The 27,624-nt window shown below is 41.9% G+C and overlaps 1 protein-coding gene across 1 annotated transcript in view; it reads right to left on the bottom strand.

The window, feature by feature from the left end:
* sem1 (SEM1 26S proteasome subunit) overlaps nt 1-27,624 on the bottom strand; it is a 239,031-nt gene that overhangs the window by 39,885 nt on the left and 171,522 nt on the right. The gene's annotated exons all lie outside the window — the stretch shown is intronic.

Here is a 27,624-nt window from a genome sequence, read left to right as displayed (position 1 = left end):
ATACCAGTAAGACACCCCAAGGGAGAGAAGTGACGTCCCCCTAAAGAGGGCGCGTGCACACATCCGCCTGGGTGACGGCAGACGTGCTGGTCAGTGAACCAATAGGATCTCCCGGTAATTGGAATCTGCCCCTCTAGACCAAAATCAGCCTGCCTTAGGGCAGGCTAAAGAACCACTGGGACAATGTGATGCGTTTTGCAAGAGAGAAGAGCTGTGACGTATCGATACGTCACAGCCCTTCTCTCTTGCAAAACGCATCTAACCCAGCTAAAATGCACCCTGAATTGTTAAAAAGCAGTGCCAAATGAACATTACAAAATATGACATGAAAGTGAAATGAAACCCTATAATGGCCTATATATAGTGTGGGGATTTAAGGGGAGCAAATGCTAATTTCGTGCAATTTTGACTTAAAGCGCGAAATCTTGCACAGATGTAGCCCAGGGCTTGCTCTAACGATTTAGCTAGGGCGCCCGAGTCTGCGACCTTCGGGGTCGCCACAGCGGGCAAATCAAGTTGGGCTCCCTTTGACTTTCTATACAGGAGTAAAATACCCAGAATTTTAAAAAAAATCTGGGTATTTAAGGAGGATCTGAGGGGTCTAACTAGGGGTTTGTCAAGATGCTGAATCCATTGCAGGCATTTGTTTTGCACAAAAAACATTCAGTGGGCTAGAAATGGCCTCAGAAAACAATACACGTATGGGTGAGTATTCATGTTAGTCGGAGGCCTTAGGGTTTTTTTTCCTCGTGCTAATCAGTCTGAAAGTGCACATGTTTGCACAGATGTAGCTCAGGGCATGCTCTAATGATTTAGGTAGGGCGCCCGATTCGGCGACCTTCGGGGTCACCACAGCACCAACAAAACTCTGAAAAGTGATGATTCATCACTTTTCATCACTAAAGTCGATGGGAGCCCAACTTGATTTGGCCGCTGTGGCGACCCCGAATGTTGCAGACTCGGGCGCCCTAGCTAAATCATTAGAGCAAGCCCTGGGCTACATCTGTGCAAAATTTCGCGCTTTAAGTCAAAATTGCACGAGATTAGCATTTGCTCCCCTTAAATCCCCACACTACTAGTGGTTAAGGCCCATACCCATATACCTAGGCTCTAATGGCTAAAGGCTCTAAATCACAGGTTTGATTCCAGAGCCTGATGACCTTTGCTGCATCTTCAGATCTAACTTTGTAGTCTACAGATGGCTTATGTTGGCCAAAGTGCATCCATTGCTAAGCACGACTACCAAAAAGAACCAAAAGGACTCACAGTCAATACATTTTATTTTTTATCCTTTATTTACAGTAACCATGCATGGGTAAATGCATTGAGATTTCAATCTCTGTTTCAAATAGGCCCTGGAAGAAGGCAACATATAAATTGGTTTCACATTAAAATTATTACAACAAATAAAAACAAGAATACACAATTGAAATACAAATAAAAGCATATACAAATTGAAAATATTATTGTTAATTCAGAAGTCATATTTTGAACAATCAATATTTTCTCTTTAGTAAAAATGAAAAAAGGAGAAAGAAATGTGTTTGAGCATAGACAATTTTTACTTGACCAGAGGAATTAATTACTGTTTGCCTTGGCTAGCATTTTGTTAGCCTTGATCAAATTACTTTTAGTTGTGCTGTTGTCTGCAAGCGACAAAGACACTGTAGTGTGCTATTACGGTATGCTGTCGTATTGAAACAGACAACAGAAATTTGGCCTTTTAACATGGCAGACAATGGAGAGATCTATACCCAAGACCTACTTAAACAACGTGTATGTTAATTGTTGATCTAAGAGACCTGCCCCAGCGCTGTGGAGGAGGACATTCTGTGGTTTTACACTAACCATAATATCTTGCGGCTCTCTGTGTTGCCAGAAATACTGGCAGTAGCTGATTCTGGTTTTAACCTGTGTCTCATTAAAAAGTGCCCACAAACTCCTTTAATTGCTTCACAAAAACAATATTTTCCTACATACCTTTAACGGTTGGGTAAGTGATATTTCCTTGTTAAAGTACGTGTGAAATAGCTCTATATTGTGATAGTAATCATTGCTAGAGTGTTTGTTCAGTACAGGGGTCTCCCTGTCTCTCCAGCTCTCTAGTAAACAGAAAATGCATTTTCAGGTCGGGATACCTATGTTATCCAATCAGGAGAGAGAACTCATACAGGATACAGGATAAACAAGTGACATTGGAAGTGATGACACAAAGAAATGAGCAGACTCAAAGTCTCTCCTTATTGGCTGAAATTTGCAGCCCACTTGAAGGTGTATTTTCTGTTTATTAGGGGGAGACTCCTGCTACTGAACAAACACTATAGCAATTCATTACTATCAGAATATAGAGCAAAAATATATATTTACCCTACCTTTAAGTTTGTTTGTGTTTGTGACTAAACCTATAAATGTCACTATTATTAGGAATAATGCTGTCGCTCCATACCTGAGTTTTCTATGTTTCAATGTGAGGTTGCTTAATTAGGCAAAGGGATATTTTAAGAATGTAGAACCGTTTAAACACTTGAGTGTCCCTATCCTGGGGGTGAACATTCGTCAAAAACAGCTGATCTACAAGCTCACAACATGTTGCATTGTTGCAACCATGTTGTTGGAAGCTTTTTGATCGTCTATTTTTGGCTAAGTTGTGGAGGGAATTACCAGAGGATCTAATATAGTGCCCTGAGAGACCCCAGCTAGTATATTGAGTTTAAGCAGTTAATAAATGGGGGGAATTAAAGGACCATTATGAAGGACCATATTGGTGCAACAGGGAAAAAAAAATCTAAAAACAGGATTCACACTTCTATTCTTGCTAAACTTCATATCTTGTTCCCCGAATCGAGTTTACAGGAGCAGCCATATTGATATTTCTATTGGTATGAGAAATGGCAGCCATGGACTCCATATTTTGGGGTTTTTGGGGGACAAAATGAGGCCTGTAAAAGCTGCCAGACCAGGAGACGTGGAGACTAAGGGCTATATACCAAACCATAGCATCAACCCAGCCACTAATCATGGGTTACTAAACCAAGTCTTGATAGCTGGCATATTTATGAACGTGTGGACTCAACAGGGAACTAAGTGAAAATAGTCACTTACCATTTACGTCTTCTGTTTCGTTGGCTGACGCAAGGATAGACACACAGCGTTGTCAGTGATTGTTGGACTTTACAATGGTTTTTCAGTGTTGAGTGAGTGTCAACATTTTCACTATCCTACCTTTCACTGACCTACTACACACTGTACTGTAGCTTTACTCCTCATAAACAGTATAGGCTATAGGATTATTTTCCTGCAAACGCTTGTAATGCCTAACGCACATACTGCCGGCTCCAGGACTTTTGTAGACATACTTTTGAGAAAAGACAATGGCAAATGTAGTTTGACGGAAGTTGAAAGGTACATTAAGTTCTGTTCTGTACATTATGTGTACATTGTGTACAGACAGAGCCTTTTCTAATCATAATAGGTCCTTCTTACATTTACTTTAGTGCTGCTAAGACAAACTCAGGAGAAGCCTACCATCATCCACTGATTTGATTAATTTGACAAATGTCCATCTGGAGTTTCCATCAAACAGTGGTTTGAAATATCTCAACAAACCTCTAATGCTAATACATCCACCGATCCAAGACTTTTGTTGATTAAATGATACCACAAGCAAATCGAGGCACACTTTAGGGGATTTATTCAGCAAAGAAGCCTAATAAATGTATTACTGCGAAGCTGAGGTTGAGAAATGGCAAAGGGACATACTGGTTTGTTTTGGCTTGGGAACCCTGTTCGTTTCTATAGTATGCAGACTACTGGTGTGGAGCCGGTTTCTTTTATTTGACTGTGCCTCGCTGTGAGAGAGGAAAAAATGGCTTTGTATAATCACCAACCAGCCGTACGGCCCCCAAAAAATGTTGGCAACCGTTTTTTGTGCAGAACATTAAAAAGAGAGCAAGAGAGAGAAACAGGGGGAGAGAGAGAGAGAGAGGTTTCTGACCGCAACTCATAAACCGCACTTTATTTAGACTGGCGTTCACCCATTATTTGTTCACAGGGGCTTTCAGTCAGTCTGAGGGAAATATGTTCCAGCATCTGCTGGGTGTTGGGGGTTGGGGTGGTAATGGAGGGAAAGGGGGTATATATGATGGAGGAGAGAGTGAGAGAGGAGGTGGGATGAACTCTTGCCAGGTGTGGGTCGTTGCCATGGCATTCCATCAGGCGACTCCATTGCGCTTGTGGCGGGCTCATCAGTGGCTGAATGCCAATGGGAGGGCCTTAGGCTCAGGGGTGTCGCACCAAATTATGGGCCCTGGGTACAAGGATTCACTCACATTTTGTGCTTTAACTATCGAGAAATAGCAGATATACAAGCTCACAGCGCGGTACAGAGTGCCGCGCTGTGAGCGCTTGAACGATTGAAAGCGCTTGAACGATTGAAAAATCGTGAAATTCTGTGCAAGTCTTTGAATATTTAAAATCCTTCTAAGTTTTTTTCTATGTCAGTGGTGCTCAAAGTCTTTCATGTGAAGGACCCCCAAAATTATATGTATTTGGCCACGGACCCCCATCTCAAAATATTTAGTTCCAGCCTTCCAGGTACGCCCCAAAAGCGAAGATTTGAGTTACAAATTATGTCCGCTTAAAAATACACATATTCAAAGAGTTTTACACATTTTCACGACTTTAAAAAAATAGCAGATCTACGAGCCCGCGGCGCGGCTGTGAGCTTGTATATCTGCTATTTTTCAATAGCTAAAGTATAAAATAATGAAGGCCCCTCCACCTTGGGCCCTAGTAACTCAGTCCCCCCCGTGACACCCCTGACCATCCCCCCCACCCCCATCCCCTCCGTGAATCCATAGAATGTACCATTTGACCTGAGTGTGTGATTGACAGAGTGAGTATATAATGCACTCGAGGCTCGGCTCTCAGTTAAGTGTGTCACCGTGAATTCACACTGATGTTGGAAGATGCTTGGCTTTTATGTTGGATTCAATTGCAGGAGTGAAGGTTTGACCAAGCTTAAATACGGACCTCATAGTACCAGCCTGCATGACTTTCATTTTGTCCCCAGTCTTTAATAAAAAGAAGACATATCCAGCTGGGAGCAGCATGGTTGGATTGGCGGTTTGTTCCATACCGGTATGTCAAATTCATATGGCAGGACTTGTTTGAGATATGCCTCAAATTCCAGCCATTACTGTCAATTTGTCACTCTACTTGGCTACTACACCAGTAAGACTCCCTAATTGGGAGATAAGCGACCGTCAGGTCGCATACACAAATAGCGGGGCAGTTAAGGAGAACAATACTTCAGTTCTGGAAAGAAGCACCAAAATTTGACAGAATGTACCTCTTGGGTCATTCTTTAGAAAAATCACATTAGACACTTAATTTTCAAAATGGCCGCCAGTTTTAAAGATGGCCGCCTTTTCGGATATGTTTTACAGTACGCCAGCCAGTTAATATCGAATTTTCATAATATTATAGTTGTTTTGTAGGTTTTAAAACATCCTGAGTTCATTTATTACACTTTTAAAGCAGCCAGAATAACCTTTCTGACTTTTGGTTGGGGTCTTTCCTCACCTGGGATCCCCCAAACAGAGCCCTGAGCCTATTTCAGTAATCGCTCTGCTCCTGCTCCAGAACAATGTTAAATTAGATCTGAAGTATGCTCTGAAATAAAAAATGACTAGTAGCAAATAACAGAGGTCTTCCACGGGGGGTCCGGGACCCCTGGGGGTCCTCAGAGCTACTACAGGGGGCCTGCCAAATCTCGATGAGATCTTTTATTTTTTATTTTTTTATTTGAAACTTCGAATGTTTTTATGTATCCTGGTTTTATGTATTGTACTTTGATGGTTTATTAGTATTCTCAGTATTATTTATAATGTGTTTGTGTTAAACAGTTATGGTTGACAGCTGTTACTGCAGGGATTGCAATAATGAAGGTATTGCAACATTTCGCAGAACAACATTTCCATTTATTGCACTGCACTCACACTGACCACACACACACACACACACACACACACACACACACACACACACACACACACACACACACACACACACACACACACACACACACACACACACACACACACACACACACAACAAACACACACATCCTCTTATAGAGCCCATGGTCAATTACGCCCAAAGAGATTCACTACAATACAGTAATTTCAGACAGATATATTTGTCTTCATCATCATCATCTTCAATGTCCAACCTAATAGTGTTGACACAGTCTCCACCATAGCATAGAGTGAAAGGCCGGTTGTTTGAGCAGCTGCACCGTCCCTTACAACCTGCTTTGCAGACACATTTGATGAGCTCAAGTACTGCCTTTGGAGCAGGGAGAGCAAGAAACCTGACTGGAATATACCCTCCACTCTCTGAATTCCATCTATTTTCTTCGATTGGTGGGAGCACAGGGCAATTTGTCAGGTATGATTTATCCTGCATTGTGACAGAGTTGGCACGGAGGTAATGTGGTAGCAGTGCAGCATGAGTTGGAGGTAGCATCTCACCTCCAAGTTCTTTGACAGAAATAGTTCCCATCTGAGTAATCCCAGGGTTGTTGGACCTTTTGAACTGTAAATATGGCATGCAAAATGTTCCGACTGCAATGTTGATGGAAGCTCACCATTTATAAGCTCAGGAGGAATGGCCAATGACCTTGCCAAGGTCCTTGAAGCAGTTAATGGCTTGGTCATCATCATCATCATCAAGTAGGCATTGACCCATGTATTTTTGGTGATTCCAACAAATGTTCTTCCCCAGTCAGCACCTGAAAAACTATGTACGCAAAGGAACCCTTGACATTTGAAACATCCAATAACTTGAACTCACTCGAATATATCAATTTCCTTTTTTTGTACCGGAGGCAAGGAATCTGGGTATCAGCCTCTTCATGTGTTTGCACTTCCACAAAATCATGTCCCTTGATGAAGGTATCGTATTATGATGCCTACTTTGTTATACCTGACAAATTGCCCTGCCCTGAGCTTCCATCAATTGAAAAAAAAAGAATAGATGGAATTCAGAGAGTGGAAGGTATGTTCCCGTCAGGTTTCTTGCCCTCCCTGCTGCAAAGGCAGTACTTGAGGGACGGTGCGTCGGTGCAGCTGCTCGAACAATAACCTGCCTTGCACTCTCCTCCCTGCAAATGCTATAGTGGAAACTGTCAACACTATTAGGGAGGACATGTATAGTATTGAATTTCTTTGGGAACAATTGACCGTGAGCTCTTTAAAGGACAACTTTAGCTTTTTACAACAAGGGTTCATATTTTAGATTGTAATTAAAGAATATAAAAGAGGAGTGTTAAAATGATTTCATTTACTTTTTTCTATTGTTTTAGAGATTCTTATTTCAGTGGTTGGGGGCATGCGTACAAGTGGCTAAATATGTAATTTTACACAGAATAAGCCCATTCCCAAGATACAACGCAACCTTTCATGGTTGGATGTGACTTATGGGGGCTAGAAGTGTTACTGTAAACAGCAATAAAGAAACTGCTGGCTTATTGTGTCTAAAAAGACATATTTAGCCACTTGTACTACGCATGCCCCACATTTTAGCACGGTAAACGCGATAAAACAATAGAGCGAAGCAAATGAAAACATTTTAACACTCACTTTTTCTTTTCTCTAATTACAATCTAAAATATGAACCCTTGTTGTAAGAGGATAGGGTGCGGGTTTTGGGGTGACGATAACAAAGAGGTGTGTGTGTTGTGTTGTGTTGTCAGTGTGAGTGCAGTGCAATAAATGGTTAGATAATAAATGTTAGACTGCGCGCCCAAAGTGAGAAGTTGCAATACCTTAATTCTTGCAATCCCTGCAGTAACACCTGTGAACCTGTCTAACACAAAAATGTTATAAATAATACTGAGAATACTAATAAAAACTGTTTCAAATGTAAAAAGAAAAAAAAAACTTCCCCATCAAGATTCGGCAGGCCCCCTGTAGTTACTCTGAGGACCCCCTAGGGGTCCCGGACCCCCTGTGGAAGACCCCTGGGTATTTGCTACTACTCATTTTTGCTTTCAGAGCCCAGTTACAACAACTTTAATGCTTCAGTTATGATCTAATTTAACATTGCTCTGGAGCAGGAGCAAAGCGATTACTGAGATAGGCTCAGGGGTCTGTTTGGGGGATCCCAGGTGAGGAAAGACCCCAACCAAAAGTCAGAAAGGTTATTCTGGCTGCTTTAAAAGTGTAATAAATGAACTCAGGATGTTTTAAAACCTACAAAACAACTCTAATATTATGAAAATCGTACATTAACTGGCTGGCGTACTGTTCAGAGGCAGCCATCTTGGAAACATGGCAGCCATTTTGATTTTTCAGTGTCTAACGTGTTTTATCATAGGAACAACCCCTAAGGAGTACTTGTGAAAAGTTTTAGGTTTCTTTCCACTTGTGAAGTATTTTAGTGCAAAAATGCATTTATCTGCCCCGCTAAAACTTTAGAAGGCAATCGTAGCCTTCAGGATGGGAATATGGGAAATGGGGCAGATCCATGTTGATACATGACTTTAGATACTGTGTACCGCTTTGCGTGATTTTAGGCCAAAATCTGTAGGAGCAGTGTCCAAAAATGTGTTTTGCAAAGATCGGCCTGATGGTGGCGCTAGAAGAGAGCCATGTGAGAAATGAGGTTGTGAAGGAGTGTGTGTGCAAAGTTTGGCATGGATAGGGGCAACGGTGCCGGAGATAAGAGTACGGGCAAAAGTGTGGCGTTACGTGACGGACAGACGGACAGCCGGTGGAGCTTTTCATAGTAACGTGCGACCTGACCGTCGCAATCATCCTCTTGATAGCAGTTTTCCACATGCATGAATATGATATGGTATTGTTAAGAGATGTCATCACGATCACTGATATGAAGCACACAAAAAAACCTAGCTCTATTCACCTACAGTATATTTGTTTGTTTCAGCAAGCAACTGTACACATTCAAAACAAAAACAAAAAAAAACAAAAAAAAACAGCAAAGGGCCTCGCTCAACCGCAACTCTTAGCAACTGTTGCTATGTATAACATTGTTGAACTCCACCTCTCGCTCGCTCTTCAAACGCGAATGACTAATCCATCACGCAGTGCACTGAAAGCTCTCGTTGAGGCCTCTGGAGCAGCCTGACACCCCCCATGACCCTCTCCTGGATGTTTCCTCATTACTTTATAATGTATTCACACTTATGCTTCCACAGCACTCGCCCTGGCCTCGTAATGGGAGGAAGCAGCGAGCTGTTCTATGCATACAGGCTCTGCGCAATTTCCACTTCATCTTATTAACAAAAAAGCAGCCAGACCCGGCTCCTGGCGCTGCCGTTCCGGGGGCTCACCAGGCTCTGCTTTGCACCGCCGCGAAATTTCCTGCATTGTGACGACAGGATAGAGTCTCTCAGCATCAGTGGGGGACCTCCGTTGGCCCCTGGGAGATGCTGTCATTATGCATGCTTGCAATCATGGGAGCTGAATACCTTGGCTGGAAGTGAGGGAGACTGTCGAGAGGGGGAGAGAGAGAGCTAGGACCGGTGTAGGGGAATGGAGATTGAGAGGGGAAGAGAGAGAGAGAGAGGGAATCAATGTTTCGTCTCCTTGGCAGTGTTTTGAGCCCTCCGAAATGCATGTGCTATCATAGCGATGTTGTGTTTACCGCAGCGGGAGGCAAACACAGAGACACAGAGGAGAGGCACGGAAACGCCAGACACAGTAAAATGAGAAAAATACATACATTAGGAGGACTCTCTGTATTCACTTCACACAGGCTGAGAATAGGAGAGCAGGGGGAAAAAACTAATTTCAATGTAAATGGAAGACAAGCAGAGGAGTGTGTCTTCATATCGGCTTTTGAGCATCATTCTTTTGCTTGCACCACAGAAATATCTACCAGAATCCCCCGAGATGAGTTTTGCCGGGAAGTCAGGATGTCAATGTTAATTTTCTCCCCGTTGCTAGGGAGACACTCTCTCACAGAGGGCCCTGGTTCCCTCCCCCATGGTCACCAGGCTTTCAGTCAAAGAACCCTTTCTGTTGCCAGTCTTCTCAGTCAGCTGTGTTGTGTAATCAGACATAGAAGAACATCTCAAATCAGGCAGGCTCTATGGATCAGTAGACCCCTACATCTGGGGGGTTTATTGATTTTCAATGGGGGAGAATGTCTGCTCAGTGAGCTATTCAGTGTGGCTATGTTAGCCCACAGCCAATCCTCGCTGTGATTGTCACACTAGCTTTTCAGTGCAAGAGCATGGCAGAGGCATTTTCTTACACGAAAGTCACTTAAGCAACAACTGGAGGTGCTTTGAGATATCAATTCCATGCCCCCCTTTGAGCCAGAGACCTAGTTGTTAGCTGCATCATATGAGGATTGCTAATGCGAGGACATGTTGCCTGGAAAACATTGTAAACACAACATCTTCGGCTGTTGTGGCTACTTGGAAATGAGCTTTCAGCCTCCATAGTCACCTCTCTGACTGACACGCTGTGCTAGTTATCGTGTAGCACAACAGGGGCTAGATGATATGCTGTAGCTGTATGACATGTATACTGCCTTTCATCTAGCTATTTTTCTCACTTACAAATGGAGGCATTACATCCTGATGCCACTGAATAGCCTATATGTTCACAAGGATGTTCTGTGATACTTTGTTGGTCGGCAAAGGGATTTCATATTGATTATATATTTGAGCAAATAACATACCTCTCCATCTAGCCTATGTTTTAGTCACCCCTGCATAATGAACTCGATTTTGAAACTTTTGAGCCATACACTGTGATGTTGTATTATAGCCTCAATAGCCCTTTTCAAACTAAATATACAATGCTGCAAAATGAATCCTAGACATAAATTATTATTATTAGTGTGGTTGCCAGGGCAACCACATTATTACTCTGGGGAATTTTGCATTTTTCAAAACTCTTAGTCTCATTGACTTGAATGGGAAACTCCATATATAGTGAGTAACTTTTATGACGTAACTTTTCCCATTGACTTTGAATGGGAAACTCCATATATAGTGAGTAACTTTTATGACGTAACTTTTCCCATTGACTTTGAATGGGAAACACCATATATAGTAAGGTAACTTTTTTTATGTAACTTTTTATGCAACCACACTCGCAATTTCCCAAATTGCAATTTCTCTAGTTATATTATTATTATTATTACTAGAAGCTGGGCCGCCCTTTCCCAGCGTCTAGTCGGCGACCTGGCCAACTCGGAACAATGTAAATAGGGAATGAATGCCCCGCCCTTTAATGCAAACCCCATTATACCTGTTTTCATAGGACCCGTTTTGACCATCTGTCTGCCTGTGTCCATTTATGCCCATATATGGAGTTATCTGTATCTGTCTGTCTGTATGTCGCTGTCCATTTTATGTCCATATATGGAGATCACTGCAGTTATAGTTCTGGGTCCATTTTATGCCCATATATGGAGATATCTGTCTATCTGCGTCCATTTTATGCCCATATATGGAGTATCTGTCTGTGCCTCCAACTGTGTTGCAGACACAGTGCCGGTTCCCCCTTTAATGCAAACCTCATTATACCTGTTGTCATAGGACCCGTTTTGAACATCTGTTTGCCTGTGTCCATTTATGCCCATATATGGAGATATCTGTATCTGTCTGTCTGCGTCCATTTTATGCCCATATATGGAGATCTTTGACCATCTGTTTGCCTCTGTCCATTTATGTCCATATATGGAGATATCTGTATCTGTCTGTCTGCAATCCATTTTATGCCCATATATGGGGGCATTCATTTTATGCCCATATATGGAGAACGCGCGTCCCCATGGGACGAACGGTTCTCGAGATACGCGGATTACATACATACATACACACTCACAGAGATTTTTTGTTGACTCATGTGGCGTACGTGATGTCAGAGCCTTTTATGAAGTGATGTCACAATGAGTCAGAGCTTTCGCCGATTTCCTCCGGAACAGCCTGATGTCAACAATCAACCAAATAAACCAACAATCAAATAAGGAGATTCCGAACGTTTCGCGCCGGTTCGGGAAAACCGCGCGTCGGGTCGGGTCGAGACCCCGCACTGCACTCCGTGCCACGGCGGGGAACGCGCGTGCCGAATCTGAAGCCGGTGGGACGAACGGTTCTCGAGATACGCGGATTACAGACACACAGACAGACAGACAGACAGACAGACACGCAGAGACTTCTCGCATTTATAGATAGATTATTATTGTGGGCTCGCTGAAAGGCGAGACCAGTATGTTATACCAAATCTAGGTCAAAGAAATTACAGACAGTACAAAGGCATGGCCCTTAGCCAATGAGGAGCAGCATTCTTGGTGACATCACCACCATCAAGAGCGACCTGATATAAATAACAACAACACGTGGGCTCGAGACCAGTATGTTATTATATATATGTTATTCCAAAACTTTATGGACCAAGGTTATTCTGACCGACAGTACAAAGGCAGGGACCTGGGCCAATGAGGAGCAGCCAAAGGGTAGATCTTTGTGCCCATACAAGGTGTTCCATGCGAGCCCACACTGTTTCGTAGGAACAGTAGTTAGTGTGGTTGCCTAACAGGGCATTAGGGAGTCTTACTGGTAGAGTTCTAGGGTAACTGTCTAGGGTAACTTTTCCGCTGCCATTGGAAATGGCAGGGATAGGGAATCAATATAGGCAATCAATGTGAGTGGGAATCAATAGGGAATCAATGGGAGTGGGAATCAATAGGGAATCAATTGGTCGAGCTTCACATGACCGCAGAATATAGGCTAGTCACGTCAGCAACCGTCAGCAACCACACTTGTAATTTCCAATTTCATCTTTCTAGTTATTATTATTTTATTTTAATAATAATAGCAGTAGTAGTAGTAGTAGTCGTCGTCATATAAGCAGTAATAGTAGTAGTATGCAGTAGTAGTAATATTATTAGTAATATAGTGGTAGTAGTATTAGGTAGTAATATGATTACTACTACTACTTGATACTACTACTTGATATTGACTATTGATATTGTTTTCTTCTGAATGCTTTGTAAAGCACTTTGGATCAACTCCTGTTGTTTTTAAGCGTGCTATACAAATAAAGGTGACTTGGCTTACTTGACTTGTCAACTACTACTACTACTACTACTACTACTACATCTAACTAGACCAGGTCAACCTGGTTGTGCCAGACCCCCTGTCTGTCATCATCATTTATGACATCATGCCTTTTGTAGGCATGTCATCATCATGTCATCATCATATATACCCTTTATATAGAAAAGGGACAGACCGACATTTGCTTATGTAGGCCTACCCATTTCATGGGTCTGGCAATAATTATAATTAGTACTATTATACTAGTTATAATAATAATTACACTAATAATAACAATAACAGCAAATTGTTCCTGTTTCCAGAAAGTGACATTGTATGGTTGAAACCTCAGGGTATCGAATGAAGGAGATCAGCTGCTTAATTGTGATGCCCTGCAGATATCTAAACAGCAGGAAATGGAGTCCTATGGTAAACCATCCCATAACAGAAAGGTCTTATGTTCAATTCAACCTGAGGCCGTGTGTCCTGAGAAAGTGCCTTTGTAGCAAGTGTTCATTGTAAGAGTGGCGTCAGCAAAAAACAAAACAAAATGGAAATATTCCACCAACATGAAGCACTGGTCTGAGATCACACAATTTTGTCCAGATGTGTGACTAGTCATGAGTTTTCTATCTGACCGTGAACTCTGCAGCTCTGAAATTATACTGAGGACTGAAAAATAAATGAGCTGGGAAGCCTTGATTTTCAGTAGCAGTACAGACCCATTGTTTATTTTGTTCATTGTTCCCTGGTGCTTTACTCTCAATAACTGGGTTCATACACACATAATTTTGAAATATATATATATACATTATGAATGATTAAAATAAGCACCCAAGAAAGTCAGCATTATTTCAACAGACTTTATTCAATTGTGAAAGTGTATTGCTATTGGAAGGATCAATGAAATTGCAGTTTGTTGAATTACAGCACAGAGTAATTACAATGTAATTACTTGAACGATATAACATGGTATTGCAATACTGATGCAGAAGCAGAAGAGTTTCATACATTGAGTTAAGTAATGCATTGCTATAATAAACGTTTATTGTTATAGAGTCAATGGCAAATGTTTGTCGCAAAGTAGCAAACCTTGAAATGTCAGATGCAGATTTTACATGGAAAATGTCCCAGCCCTGAGACAAGACCCAAGACTGTAACGTTCCATCCGAGGGCTAAGCAGGCAAAATACAAAAATGACAGGGATTTCACCGCTGAATCCTTTTAGCAGGCCACTGACAGATGAATGAGGGAAAAAAGCAAGAGGGAGAAAAGAGAGGAAGGAGGGAGGGAGAGGAGGAGTTGAGAGAGAGGGAGAGAAAGAGAGAGAGAGAGAGAGAGAGAGAGAGAGAGAGAGAGAGAGAGAGAGAGAGAGAGAGAGAGAGAGAAAGAGAGAGAGAGAGAAACAACAGACAACCAATTTGGGAGTAATGCAACTAAAAACTGACAAGTGTAATTTCATCCATCTGGGCCGATGTGTAAAAAGCGCTGCTCCGAACATTCCCCATGATTCCCCCTGATTGATCTTCCCCCGGTCTGAAACACCTATTATTAGCCACGAGCCTAATAGCACCAGGATGGCTCACTGCTCTCCCAGGGGCCAATTCTCCGGTCATCTGCCCCTCACTCACCGCAGCTGTGGAAAACCAACCAGGGAAAAGAGGGAGGGGTGGAGGAGGAGACCAGGGGAGGTGGGTAGATGGGGAGGAAGGGGTGGTGGTGATGGGGGTGGGGGTGATGTTGGTGGTGGGGGTACAGGGGATGGTCGAGAGTTGGAAGCAGGCATCGGGTCAGGAGGAGAAAGAGAGGGTGTGTAGTGTTTGGGGGGCTAAGGAGTAGGGGAGAGGTTGAGGAGAAAGGTAGAGTGGATATGAAGAGGAAGATGGAGAGGAGACAAGGGGGCAGAGATGAGGACGGTGAGGACAGGACTGATGAGTGGACATAGAGGGAAGGGAACACAAGAGGAAGATGTGATCAAAGCAAGAATTTAATATTGCAGGAATTTTATTATAACATATATACATACAGTATATTCCGGGCAGTGTTAGCCTGGTTCCAGCACTCTCAGAGAGGACTGTTTCTCTGAGTCTGAAATCAGGCTAGGGCAGTGTTTAATGTTTTAATTTCTTGCCATTGAGGTTTTTTGTACAACAAGAATTCTATTTCTAAATTGACTATGACAACCAGTTTATAATTTCATGAATTGTAAATAAGCCCTATACAAAAACAATGGCAGCATTTTAACACCAATGACAAGACTGTATAACCAAAACCTTATCACTGGGTTATATACATTTTTTTTTTTCACTTCTGCTGTTCTTCTCAGCGGTTTTGACCAAGATATTCTCACTCTCAAGTTGCACTATATGTGTCACCTGTTTGACGCAATGGGAATCCCCTGTCATGTCATTTTTCAAGGCTCCTGGTAGTTCTGCCCACTGGGGAATGCGGAAGTGCCAATCTCATTTCCAACTCATAATGGGTTGACCTGTCCGCGAAAAACATTTAAAATAAGGCCGGTACTGAGCAAACAGTTAGGCGAGCGAGTGACCTTGTGAGTGTTTTAAGTCTGCTTCTGCTGACTCGACGGCGCTCAGGGTGCATACCGATGATTCCGCGATGGCAGAATTTCCCAAATAATCAGCAAAATGGCACTGATTACTGTTGCATTTTTATGCATTACGCATTATTCGTAACTTTTGCATATTTCAAAGACTCGGTACCCAGACTTTTATTTTAATTTGTGTTCAGCTCAAAAGGAAAAGCCTGGGCTAACGTATTGACATATCAGGCGAAGTGGGAATTTCCCCAACCAACCAGAGTGCAAGGTACGTCCCCAACCAACCAGAGTAAAGGGGGCGTGTTGTGAAGTCAAGGCTCCAAGCTGTGTACTATGGGGAGCGGGGGTGGGCCATGGGGTGGGTTCAATGATCCTATTGGATTGGTGAACCAATAGGATCTACCGGCTGTTTTCAGTGGTCAATGAATCTGCCCCTGTAGACAAAAATCAGCCTCTGTTATGAAAGGCTACATATCTGGTAACTTCCCACATATTTCGCAACTTTCCGCATATTTCACAACTTCCCACAATTTCACAGCATAAAATCACATAAAATCGCATATTTCATCGCAAAATCTAGGATTTTAGCCAACATAATCAAGGATTTCAGCCTTCAAGTACACTATTGCAAAAATTATCCTTTATTATAATTTACAATTTAGGCATTTAACAGACTTATCTTATCCAGAGTCAATTACAAGTAAGTACAAGATCGAAGCAAGTGGCGTGAACCCTAATTAACCAACAATAGTAATTAAGCAATTATGTGGTCACGTAAATAAAGTGCCCCAAAGTAACTGGGACAGCGGTTAGAAATCCAATCTAGTATTTCTATCTAAATAACATACTCGAAAAAAGAACATTAAACTGGTACAAAGACATGCTAGAGGGTGCAGTGGCATCTAAAGAAGTGTGTTTTTGGACAGTGGCGGAATATGGGGAGTGAGTCTAGTCCTCCTGACTGAGGGGGACTGCAGACTCCAGTCCTGCCACAGCTTGGGAGCCAGAGTCTGGGACGCATTGGAACACTGGCCAGGGTGTCATACAGGGAAGGGAAAGAAAAGACAGATAACCCTAAGGGAAGTGTGTTGGAAGAAGGGCTGGATACTAGTATCCATGGGTTACCAATCCTCATCACCTTGATCAGATCAGCAGTGTTTTGAATCGTTTGAATGGCAACCATGAGTGCAGAAGCGGGGAGACAGGTGAAAATGTGAGAGTTTGACCAGGAGTGATGCAACATTCTGGATCAGTTGTAGGTTTGGGAGAGCATGCTGTCAGCATGCTCTCTCAAACCAGGTTGCAGTAGTCAAGCCTTGAGATGACAGAGGTTTGGATAAGGAGCTGGGTGGACTCTTTGGTGAGATAGAATCTGATCCTCTAGATATTGTAAAAGTGAAAAACTATAGGGGCGTGTGATGGCTGTAATGGGTGCCTTGAAGGACAACTATTTGTCCAGGTTCTTGGTAGTTTGATATCATTGAATCATGCAAATTCCGGGAACACTGTCATTGCACTTTTGGGTTTAATAATAAGATTTATATTTTAGCTGAAAAACTAGTTTAAAGATTTTAAAATAACTAGAAAGTTGCAATAACATGTGGTAATCCTTAATTATCCTTAAAACTTTGTAAATGTTCCCCTCCACAATTACCATGATGTCCAAGGTTAGATATCAATCATGGCAACATTAACAACATGCAGAACTTGACTGAGCAATGGGGGCTTATTGATATTTCTCTCGTATTTTTGTAATGGCAGTGCTGGATTTGTCATCTATAATCACCCTTTCAAGATGATGTATTGTTATCCCATTATCCAAGTAAAAGATAGTACAAGGAAAACAAACAAGAAATAGCAATAAAATAGACACATACATGCACACACACACACACACACACACACACACACACACACACACACACACACACACACACACACACACACACACACACACACACGTGTCGTGCACGCACGCACGCACGCACGCACGCACGCACACACACACACACACACACACACACACACACCAATCTCTTTTACTTGTATAATGGGATACAATAATACATAATCTTGTGTGTGTGTGTGTGTGTGTGTGTGTGTGTGTGTGTGTGTGTGTGTGTGTGTGTGTGTGTGTGTGTGTGTGTGTGTGTGTGTGTGTGTGTGTGTGTGTGATTCTTACTTACTGTGTATGTGTATGCATTTACTACGGTATATGTCAAATTATAAAGTGTGGAGTGCCTGTGTGTGTGTGTGTGTGTGTGTGTGTGTGTGTGTGTGTGTGTGTGTGTGTGTGTGTGTGTGTGTGTGTGTGTGTGTGTGTGTGTGTGTGTGTGTGTGTGTGTGAGAGAGAGAGAGAGAGAGAGAGAGAGACTGTTAGTGTCCATTGTTCATAAGCCTGGTAGCCTTGTGCCTTCACTCTCTTTGATTGAGTGAGCCCTGGTGAGGCGTAATGCATTTCCAAGGGCACTGATCACAATAATTGCCTACCTGCATTTCACAAAAATGGACAAAGTCCGAAAGCCTCTCCACTTGAAATTGGCAGTTCAGAGCAAATGAAAATAAGAGCTAAGCTATGAGGGCTTTCTAAGCAACAAATTAATGACTATGAAATGATGAGACTATCAGTGGAAATCATCCCCTGTGACCATTGACCTAATCCTTGCTCCGTGAAGACAGGAAATCCTGGACCATTCTTCTGATAAGTGCTTGGGAACAGTCTACTTTGTTTTAAAGCTTGTATGGTTTATATAGTTCATCCCTGGATAATAAGACAAATGCAGAATATCATTTACCAAATCAAACATTTCCCATATAGTGCCTTATGACGCAGATGTCGAAAGGACACAAGATATTCCCTGTGCCAATCATGTTGCATTATTTCTTTCTGTTTGATGTAGAATGTAACTGACCCTATACACTGACCCTGTCAGAGAAACAATAAGCTTGACATTTCCCCCCAAAAAATGCTAAAGAAGTTCTATACTGGCTTAGAAAGAAACTATTATAATGTCTAAACCAATCAAATAAAGGATATTAATTGTGATGCTCTTAAAATGCCCAAATTTCAGAGAACCACTTCTCTTAAAAATCACTAGTTCAAGTGTTCCCTCCTTGTGCCAATTAGAGGGAGATAAAGCACAGTCTGCTACGGGGCATTGGGTCAGAATAGTGCCACATGGCATCTTGGGGTGTAGTGCCACACTCAAGGGCACTTATAGGCAACTTTAGGCACGGTGAATGTTAAACAGTCACCCTACAGCCACGGCTCGCATCCACCCTAAGCCTAATTTATACTCATATGACAGTTTTGCTTGAAAATGGTAGATTTACTTTTTCTGCACGCTACATCATCATACAGCAAAGTCTAAGCCAGCTTTAGACCATACAAGTATCCAAACTGACATTTATAAATGAAAGGTCTGCTACATTTTACAAATAAGAGCATAATGATATTTCCACTGCAGGCTGGCTTCTGAGCCATGCAGCTGATATAAGAGACTATTTGAGAACATGATGGATGAGTCCAAATGTAACCGGGGAACCAACAACAGAAAGAAATCAAAAGCAAAACAAAAAGTCTGATTTCTTCAATGCTCCAAGATGTTTAAGAATTAATGAATTAAAATGTGTTTTCAGAACCTTTTACGTATGTACATCTTTAAAGACTTGCCTTAAAAGATAAATTCTCTATAAAATAATTATAATAATAATTAATGTATAATAACTTCCTTGTTTTCCTTCCACGATTTTACATTCAATAACTGCAGACATCGCTCTGTTTTTCCACACGCACACGCACACGCACACACACACACACACACACACACACACACACACACACACACACACACACACACACTGCAGGGTTTCTAAATTAGATTCTAAAAACGTCCTGAACCCCCCACCCCCATTATTATTGACTGCCCTAAATCTTTCAGACAGTCATCCAGGTAATATATTTCCCAATGAAGTAACAAGGCATTTCAGGCTCAGGCCATTTCTGCAACAATTTGTGAAAATAAGACCCATACAATGTGTTCATAATAAAGTGTTAAATTATCAGTAATGATTTGACTGTGTGGGCTGTAAATGTGTGTGTGTGTGTGTGTGTGTGTGTGTGTGTGTGTGTGTGTGTGTGTGTGTGTGTGTGTGTGTGTGTGTGTGTGTGTGTGTGTGTGTGTGTGTGTGTGTGTGTGTGTGTGTGTGTTTGTGTGCGTGCGTGCGCGTGTGGGTGGGTGTTTATCATCCAAGACATCCAAGGCATCACCTGTGCCCTTTTTTATTTGACCATGTGCCCACAAAAATATATTTTCACATGAATCATATTCAGTATCAACACTGCTTACTGGACTGGATTTGCTTAATTCTTATTTTATACCTTTTTGTCTTCCACAAAATAATGTATTGATCATTTGGAGTTATTGAGGGTAACTAAAAGAGCTATTTCAATTTCTGTCTGAACTGTGAACCTTTTGTGATAGCCTACATATAACAGATGACCTGCTGCAAGTATAGCCTATAAGCATTTCTGCTATTCTAAACATGCAAGAGATATGGGTTCACGCTGATATTTTAACTGCATGGTTTTATTGCTATATTTATGCGCCTTGTGTAGGTGAGCCAATATATTTGACATTGCATATTATTAGGGACATTTGACATATCTCACTTGTTTTCCATTTCTTTCTTCTATTACCCCTTTCTTGAAACTGCAAATGTTGGGAGCAGAATTTCACAATTATGCAATGCTGTGATTTGACAATAATCTGAATCTGAATAGTTAAACAATTCCAGTACAGACACTTCTCTGTGTGCAGGCAAGACTTTGGTAGACTGCCCCAATAGACATCCATAAGAAACATCAGAAGGCAAACAAAAACAAATCTAAATCTGGTTGGATGTTGGGGGTGAGACTGTTGGTTTGGAAAAGCATGCAGTTTCAGGCAGGTGTGATTCAAGGTGCAGTAGACAATGACCCAGAACGATAATCTCACAAACAGTTCTTATGGGAACCTAAGCAGCCCTGTGAATGAGACATGCCTGTCCATCACACAGCTTTTGACCAGGTGCAGAGGCGTCAATTGGGTATGGCAAGCTATGGCAGCTGCCATACCTTGGCTACAGGGGGAAATAATAAAATGTACTTTTCATCGTGCCTGTTGCTAAGTGCAAGACACCAGTCATGTTGCCATACCTTAGCTTTTGCTGAACTGACGCCACTGAACAGGTGTGACTTTTTTTCCCTCTTCGCGTTTACTTCTGCTTCATTTCACCGTGTGCTCTTAAATTTCAAGCTTCCTTTATTTTGCAGGCAATGCAGGCTATTGTATGAACCAGTTCCTCTAGCGCTGCATTCACTCCTGTTGCTTATGTTGGAACACAAGAAAGTGCTTGTTTTATGTTGTAGGCCTACTTTGGATGAATGTTTGAATTAAAGGTGTCCGCATTTTAATCTGGATTGTTTTGGTTATTTTTGCTTGATTGAACTCGCAAGTTAATAAAATCAGGTCTTCATTTAGCGCTTATAATATAGGCCTATACTTTTTTTCCCTTCTTTTTAAAGTTTAGCCTACTTGTCTTGCCATATTCAGTCGCTTTTATTTGCCCATACCTTTTCAGTCAGGTTTCATAATTAAATATTGGCCTATAACCTGGTCAATGCAGCCTGTAGCCTATATCAATTGCGACTTTCAAACCGCCGACATTGCTAGCCTAAAAAGTATAAATACCACATGTTTACTTTTCTACTATACTATAGCGAGCATGGGCAGAATCAAATTGGCCCTTCACAGCCACAGCATCAGGCTAGTAGGCCAGCCATAAGCAAAACATAAAAACGTATAAGCCAAATATTAGGCCAAACACTAAGAGGAAGGGATATCTTAATCAACATTACAGGGCACACATTAAGCTTATACATTAAACCTGTACGTTATGGAAAAAATGGGAAAGATTTATTGAATCACTATCCATTGAAGAGAATGGGATATTTGAATGAATAAATAACATATCTCATTTAGGCATATTCCACGTTTTTCTTTTATTTATCCCCCTCCCGGCAAGGGTCATTTTAGCAGTAGATTATAGGGCATACGGTGTAGTATAGCCTGCCCAGGTCTACTGCATGCAGCTGCAGTTTTTGCCACCTGCCTGTTCTGATCCAATCTGCCCGTATTGATAGCCGCGCCGCATGGACACGCTGTTTTACGCATGAATTATGCTCGATTGTGAAATTAAACGAGAAGGGGGGAAAGAATCACCCCATAGGCCTACTTGCTGCATCTTTGTGGGCCAATGATAGGCTATAGTACTAGGCCTACATAATTATAGACACATAATATTAATATAATAGCCTATAGGCTATGTCTGACCTGGGAGTGATATCTGCAGGAGATAAACCCCATATTCACAGACAGATCTCAACTAGGCCCACATTTCATGCTCAATAGGCTACTGTAGATCTACTCACTGTGTAGTCCATGCCAGGCCAGCATAGCCTCAAGCCAGCTCATGATCTATGCTTAAACATTTAAACACAAGTTTACATTGTGCTACTTGCTGTCCGGGATTCTGTTAGTTTGCTTGTCAGAACAGATGAAAATGTCGCAAATGATTTCAGGGGGTTTGAAAATAAATCATGGTCTTTGAAGTAGTTCTGGGCCCAGAGAGACTGCAGACTGCATTAGAAGCCAAGCATGTGATTTGCAACTGTTGAAGTGAAACCCTCATTCGCGCGAGGGGAAGGAAAAAAAAGGAAAGAAAATGGTATCTTTGTTTGCCCTCTTTTGTTTACCACGGGGTCATCTCTCCTTTTTTTTTTCCTTTTCCCTTTTTGCTAATTCATTTCAATGGCTTTCAAACTGGAAAATGGAAATGTTGCTCCTGCCTCCTATTTCGGCGGCGGCGTCCTGGCAACAGCGCAATTTTCTATCATCAAGGATAATCGGCATCGAACAGTACATTCTGATAAAAGAAAAAAAAGAAGGGAAAAGGGGGGGGGGGAGGGGAGGAAAAAAAACATCTGTGATTGCTGGTCTTCCTGTCTGTCATCTACCGACGAAATCCTCTCCTTCAAGGCCGACCACTAGCTGTGCTGTCAGACCTAATGTCGCGCGTAAAGCTCCGTATTGTAGCCTAGATGCGACACCCCATGCGATGGAGTAGCCTATATAGTCTAGCCTAGGCTATAACTCACTTGACTTCAGAACAGGCTTATCGTTTTTATATATCTGTAACTGATTCTCTCTCTCTCTCTCTCTCTCTCTCTCTCTCTCTCTCTCTGCGTTGGGCAGCCTGACAGATTACGATTAACTGCAGGTGTGCGCACTACCAGTCACGTGGCCGTATATATAGTCGCTAATCACTGATGAACTTGGTATATTGATGAGTCTCTCGTCTTGCTTGGCAAGGTGCACCTATGAAGGCCAAATTATGTCACCGAAAACAGAATATTGATATGTCCATCACGACTACCTTTGTTGCTATAGGCGATAGGCCTATATCTATTGGCCTTTGTTTGATTCGGGCAAATATCAAACAAAGTAGAGGGCGCAAATATGAGGGCACGCCAGTATCCAGTATTGGTGAGGTGCTGCCAGTGCTGACCGTGGTGAATAAGTAGGCCACAATGGTGCAGAAAAAGGCCGTAGCCACGATGCACGATAAAGAGAAAAAACCCAGCGTCTGGACCTGGCAAGGTCTTCTTCAGGGGAATAACTCACTCATATATATATATATATATATATATATATATATATATATATATATATAAAATGTGGTCACAATCTTCTTTGAATCTGGTATCCCGGTGGCAGATTGGCAGGTGACAATACATGTGTGCCAAATAGGCCTACATAAAAAGGTAGGATTTTTTTTATTAGAGATGTCATCGTAGATCCAATAATTTAACAAACCTTTTGAATAATAATAATAATTTAAGAAATATTTAAGAAATATCATGATAGTTAAATAATAATAATAAATAGCAATTCAAAATAAATTGCTTGTTTCGGTGAAATATCTTTGGGCGTTTTATCTATAAATAGGTTTAGTTGCTTGTGCAAGTCAGCGGAGCAAACAGCAAAGAAATCATTCACGTCCAGGCCTAAACAAGCACGTCCTAATGAGCGTGGGGCGTGAGTCACCCACCACCACGTGCTAAACTATGAGAGGCTGTGAAGACCCAGCGGTGCAAGCCCTTGTTTATTTGTGGTCATTTTGCCCTCAACGGCCCATGCACGCTAAACGGTAGCCGGGCTAGGATATCTGAAACAGTGGTGGAAAGTAATTAAGTACATTTACTTAAGTACTGTACTTTAGTATTTTTTTACTTTACTTGAGTAGACCTATTTCCAATTTCCAGTACTACTACTTTCTGAGAGAAAACTTCTGTACTTTTACTCACTACATTTAATTCAATTCAAAAACATACATTAACCACTTCATTTCTTCAGCTCTATAGGCTATAGCCTACATTTTGGGCATTTATTTTCGACATTAGACATTTTACACATTTGAAAACTTGTGAACTGAGACATTGTTTAATGAGTACTTTCTAAATTACTTTGGTACTTTAAGTAGTCTACATTTGATACCAATACGTTTGTATAGAATTCAGAACTTATATTTGTAACAGAGTATTTCTACATTAGTAGGCTATTGATACGTTTACTTAGTAAAACATTTGAGTACTTTTTCCATCACTTGAAGGCCCTCACATGCACCTGGGTGTATGCCTAATGTACCAATTTGCTATTTACTCAAGGGATAATGGTCCATCCCAATTTAATATTCAAAACGGACCGTATAAAAACACCTGTGTGTTGACAGTGAATGGCACGCATCGTTTGCGTTTGACAAAACCATAATGGTTGTTTCTTTTGCAGCCTATCGGAAGACAACACGACTCCCTTTCTCGAAATATATGTGAAATTTGAATAAAAATGTCTCCGCGTGCGAGCTGTGTGTGCTCTAATGGGGGAGGCCATGGATGGATCCCAAACTTTTTAGCTCAAAAGAGAAATTGTCCGGGACCCAAACTATAGTGAAAACAGCAGATCTACAAGCTCACTTACATGTAGATGGCTATTTATTTTCACTATAGGCCTGGCTACTTTTTTTAGTTTTTTAATAAACGAAAATCTCAGATTTTTGGGGAATAATAAACTATATGAAACAAAATAATAATAATAACAATATTATTAAGGGACGCATAAAAATGTGTCCGCGACCCACAAATGGGTCCCGACCCAGTGTTTGGGAAACAGTGGCGTGTAGGCTGTTCAGAGGCGTCAATTGGGTATGGCAAGCTATGGCAGTTGCCATACCTCGGCTACAGGGGGGAATAATAAAATGTACTTTTCATCGTGCCTGTTGCTAAGGTATGGCAACACGACTGGTGTCTTGCACGCGCGCGAGGGCGCACGTGCAAGACACCAGTCATTTTGCCATACCTTAGCTTTTGCTGAACTGACGCCACTGAGGCTGTTCGGTGATAATTTTTTTCTTTTTGGTGGGGGACGAGTCAGGGGACGACGCGTGCTCCCTCTGAATCTCATTACAATGAAGCATGTTCCTGTGACAGCTGTGTGTGGTATGCACGCTTCCCTCGCTCACACGGCAGCGATGGGAAGAGGCGTCGACGCCTGCCTGTCTGTGAAGCTCCAGTGGGTTTTGAGCTCTGGAGAGGGGAGACATTTTAACCACCCTCCCCGGTCTCTTTACTCCACTGCCTGGCAGGCAGCAACTGCCTCGGCGTCCACCACGACGCTGCAGTGCTGCAGTCAGCGGGCCCACAGTCAAGGAGGTGGCTTTCCGTGCAAGGCTATAGTCGATAGCTGTTATAGAGAAGAGAAGGGACCCGACCACAAAGTCCCAGGCATTTGGAAGAAATATACGACTTGTGACTTGCGGGAACTCCATGTTAGCGTTCAAATATGATTAACACATGTTACCAGATAGACAAGGAAAAAAGCCATGCAGCGAAGAGTTGCGTACACACGCACGCGCGCACGCGCGCACGCACGCACACACACACACACACACACACACACACACACACACACACACACACACACACACGCACACACGCACGCACGCAGGCACACACACACACACACACACACACACACACACACACACACACACACACACACACACACACACACAAATACTTGGCCTCCCTAACTTTATCTTTCAGCGTTTAGCAGCTTCTGGGTATTTTGAGCTTGTTAATTAGGCCTATATATTAGGATATATAATTATTGGGAGATAATGAATTATCTGCTATATATCCCAACTAATTTTAGAATAGGCCTAAGGCCATGTTACCTCAATACATGACGTGAATAAATATTACCGTCTGTCTGTTTGAACCCCAACGCAGAGAGTCAGGGAAATCCCTGGACTGATGCATCCACATCCGATGGACATTGGAGTGATTTTTAAAGAGTCATTCATCAGCGTTTATGGGACAGCTGCAAATAAAGACCACTTCTGTTAAACCACCATTTGATTGTGCTGAAGGTCAATTGTCTAGAGATAGAAAGAGGAAAAAAGATTTCTAGATATGCAGACAAACGCTGTTCACTTTTTATTAGCCTAATATGTTGTTGAATTGACTATAGTGCACCCAAAACAGAATAGACAAGTCCCACTACAGCACGGTCAAGCAGAAGGCCGCAAGGCTGCCTGCAGGTGAAAACATAAAGGCGCATAAATGTCTCATATATTTTAATGTAGATCAAAGGAGTCCTTTGAACCGCTGGTGAGTGGCCACATGCCACAAACACAATTTACTACCCTGTAAAGTCTTCACAATTTAACTCAGTCTGAGGAAATGCTAATTAAATGGATTTTTAAAAATGTGCTATCCGGGCCCTATTATTTTAATAATATTTAATATTAAACAATATATATTAATATTTCCCCTGTGTAATTTCATCTGAAATTATGAAAATACATTATTTGATCGTAATGATATCATTAATATTAAATGTTTTATAAATATGACGTTATTAACACAATTCAGTGCGGTGGTGTAGGCTGACTCTGGAATGCATCTTAAACATTTCAAGAGTGCTAAGGACGAGTAGACTATTAAGGCTATGTCACGTTCGTTCTTTCATTCAAACAAATCCTTCCTTTCATCACTTCACTTATCTCGTGTAGAAGAGGCTCCCAACACGCCCGCAGGACACCGAACATCCACATTACACAGTATCCAATAATAATGTCATAAACCTGTCCTGTCAGACATCACAGGTGATGCCATTTCTTCCACACACACAAAAAAAGACAAAAATGACACAAGACGGCGTCTCTTCTCATCAAGCATGGAGATTGAGAGGCAAGAGCGCTGCAAAAACATGCAGGCCTGCAGTGCCTTTGTAGTAGCATTCAAAGGCGATTAGAAAAGGTATGGATCTGGTTTCTCTCCGGCGTGTCGAACTGGAACCCGGACGGGGAAATAAAGCCACTATGTTAGATCATTGAAGAGTGACGAAGAAGGTGCGCTGCTGCTGCTGCTGCCTATGCAAGGTCATTACTCTGTGCCTTAAATTCTCTATAATTCCCACTGACAATACAATCATTGGAAAGTGTCCGCTCTAATTGTAGTGAACACACCTGCGAAAAAGCATTCTTACCTTTATCATGTGTCCGTAAAAAAAATTCACGAAAGCTATTTTATTTATTCTGAGAGAGCTTTAGAATATAGGCTATATATGGAGAAATCCAAACGATGCATTTTCTTATATGAGCCGCCTCTGTGCTTCTCGCCTGGACGGTCCACTGCTGTACAGTGATTATCCGACTGGGTTGTGCACTTTTAAATCCCTCAAAGTAAATAACAACCCTATAGCTGGCAATAATAGCAAGGTACCAAGTTCTGGTTATAGAAAAGGAGAAAATTGAAACTAAACGCTGCGTTTAGGCAACCATTTTTGATAAGAGGATAATTGAGGCGACACTGGCATATAAT

Source organism: Nannobrachium achirus (genome assembly GCF_963921795.1).
Source record: "Nannobrachium achirus genome assembly, chromosome: 10".
In the NCBI taxonomy this organism is placed as follows: Eukaryota; Metazoa; Chordata; class Actinopteri; order Myctophiformes; family Myctophidae; genus Nannobrachium; species Nannobrachium achirus.
Note: the sequence above shows the minus strand (reverse complement) of the source record. Positions and strands in the feature narration are given on the sequence as shown.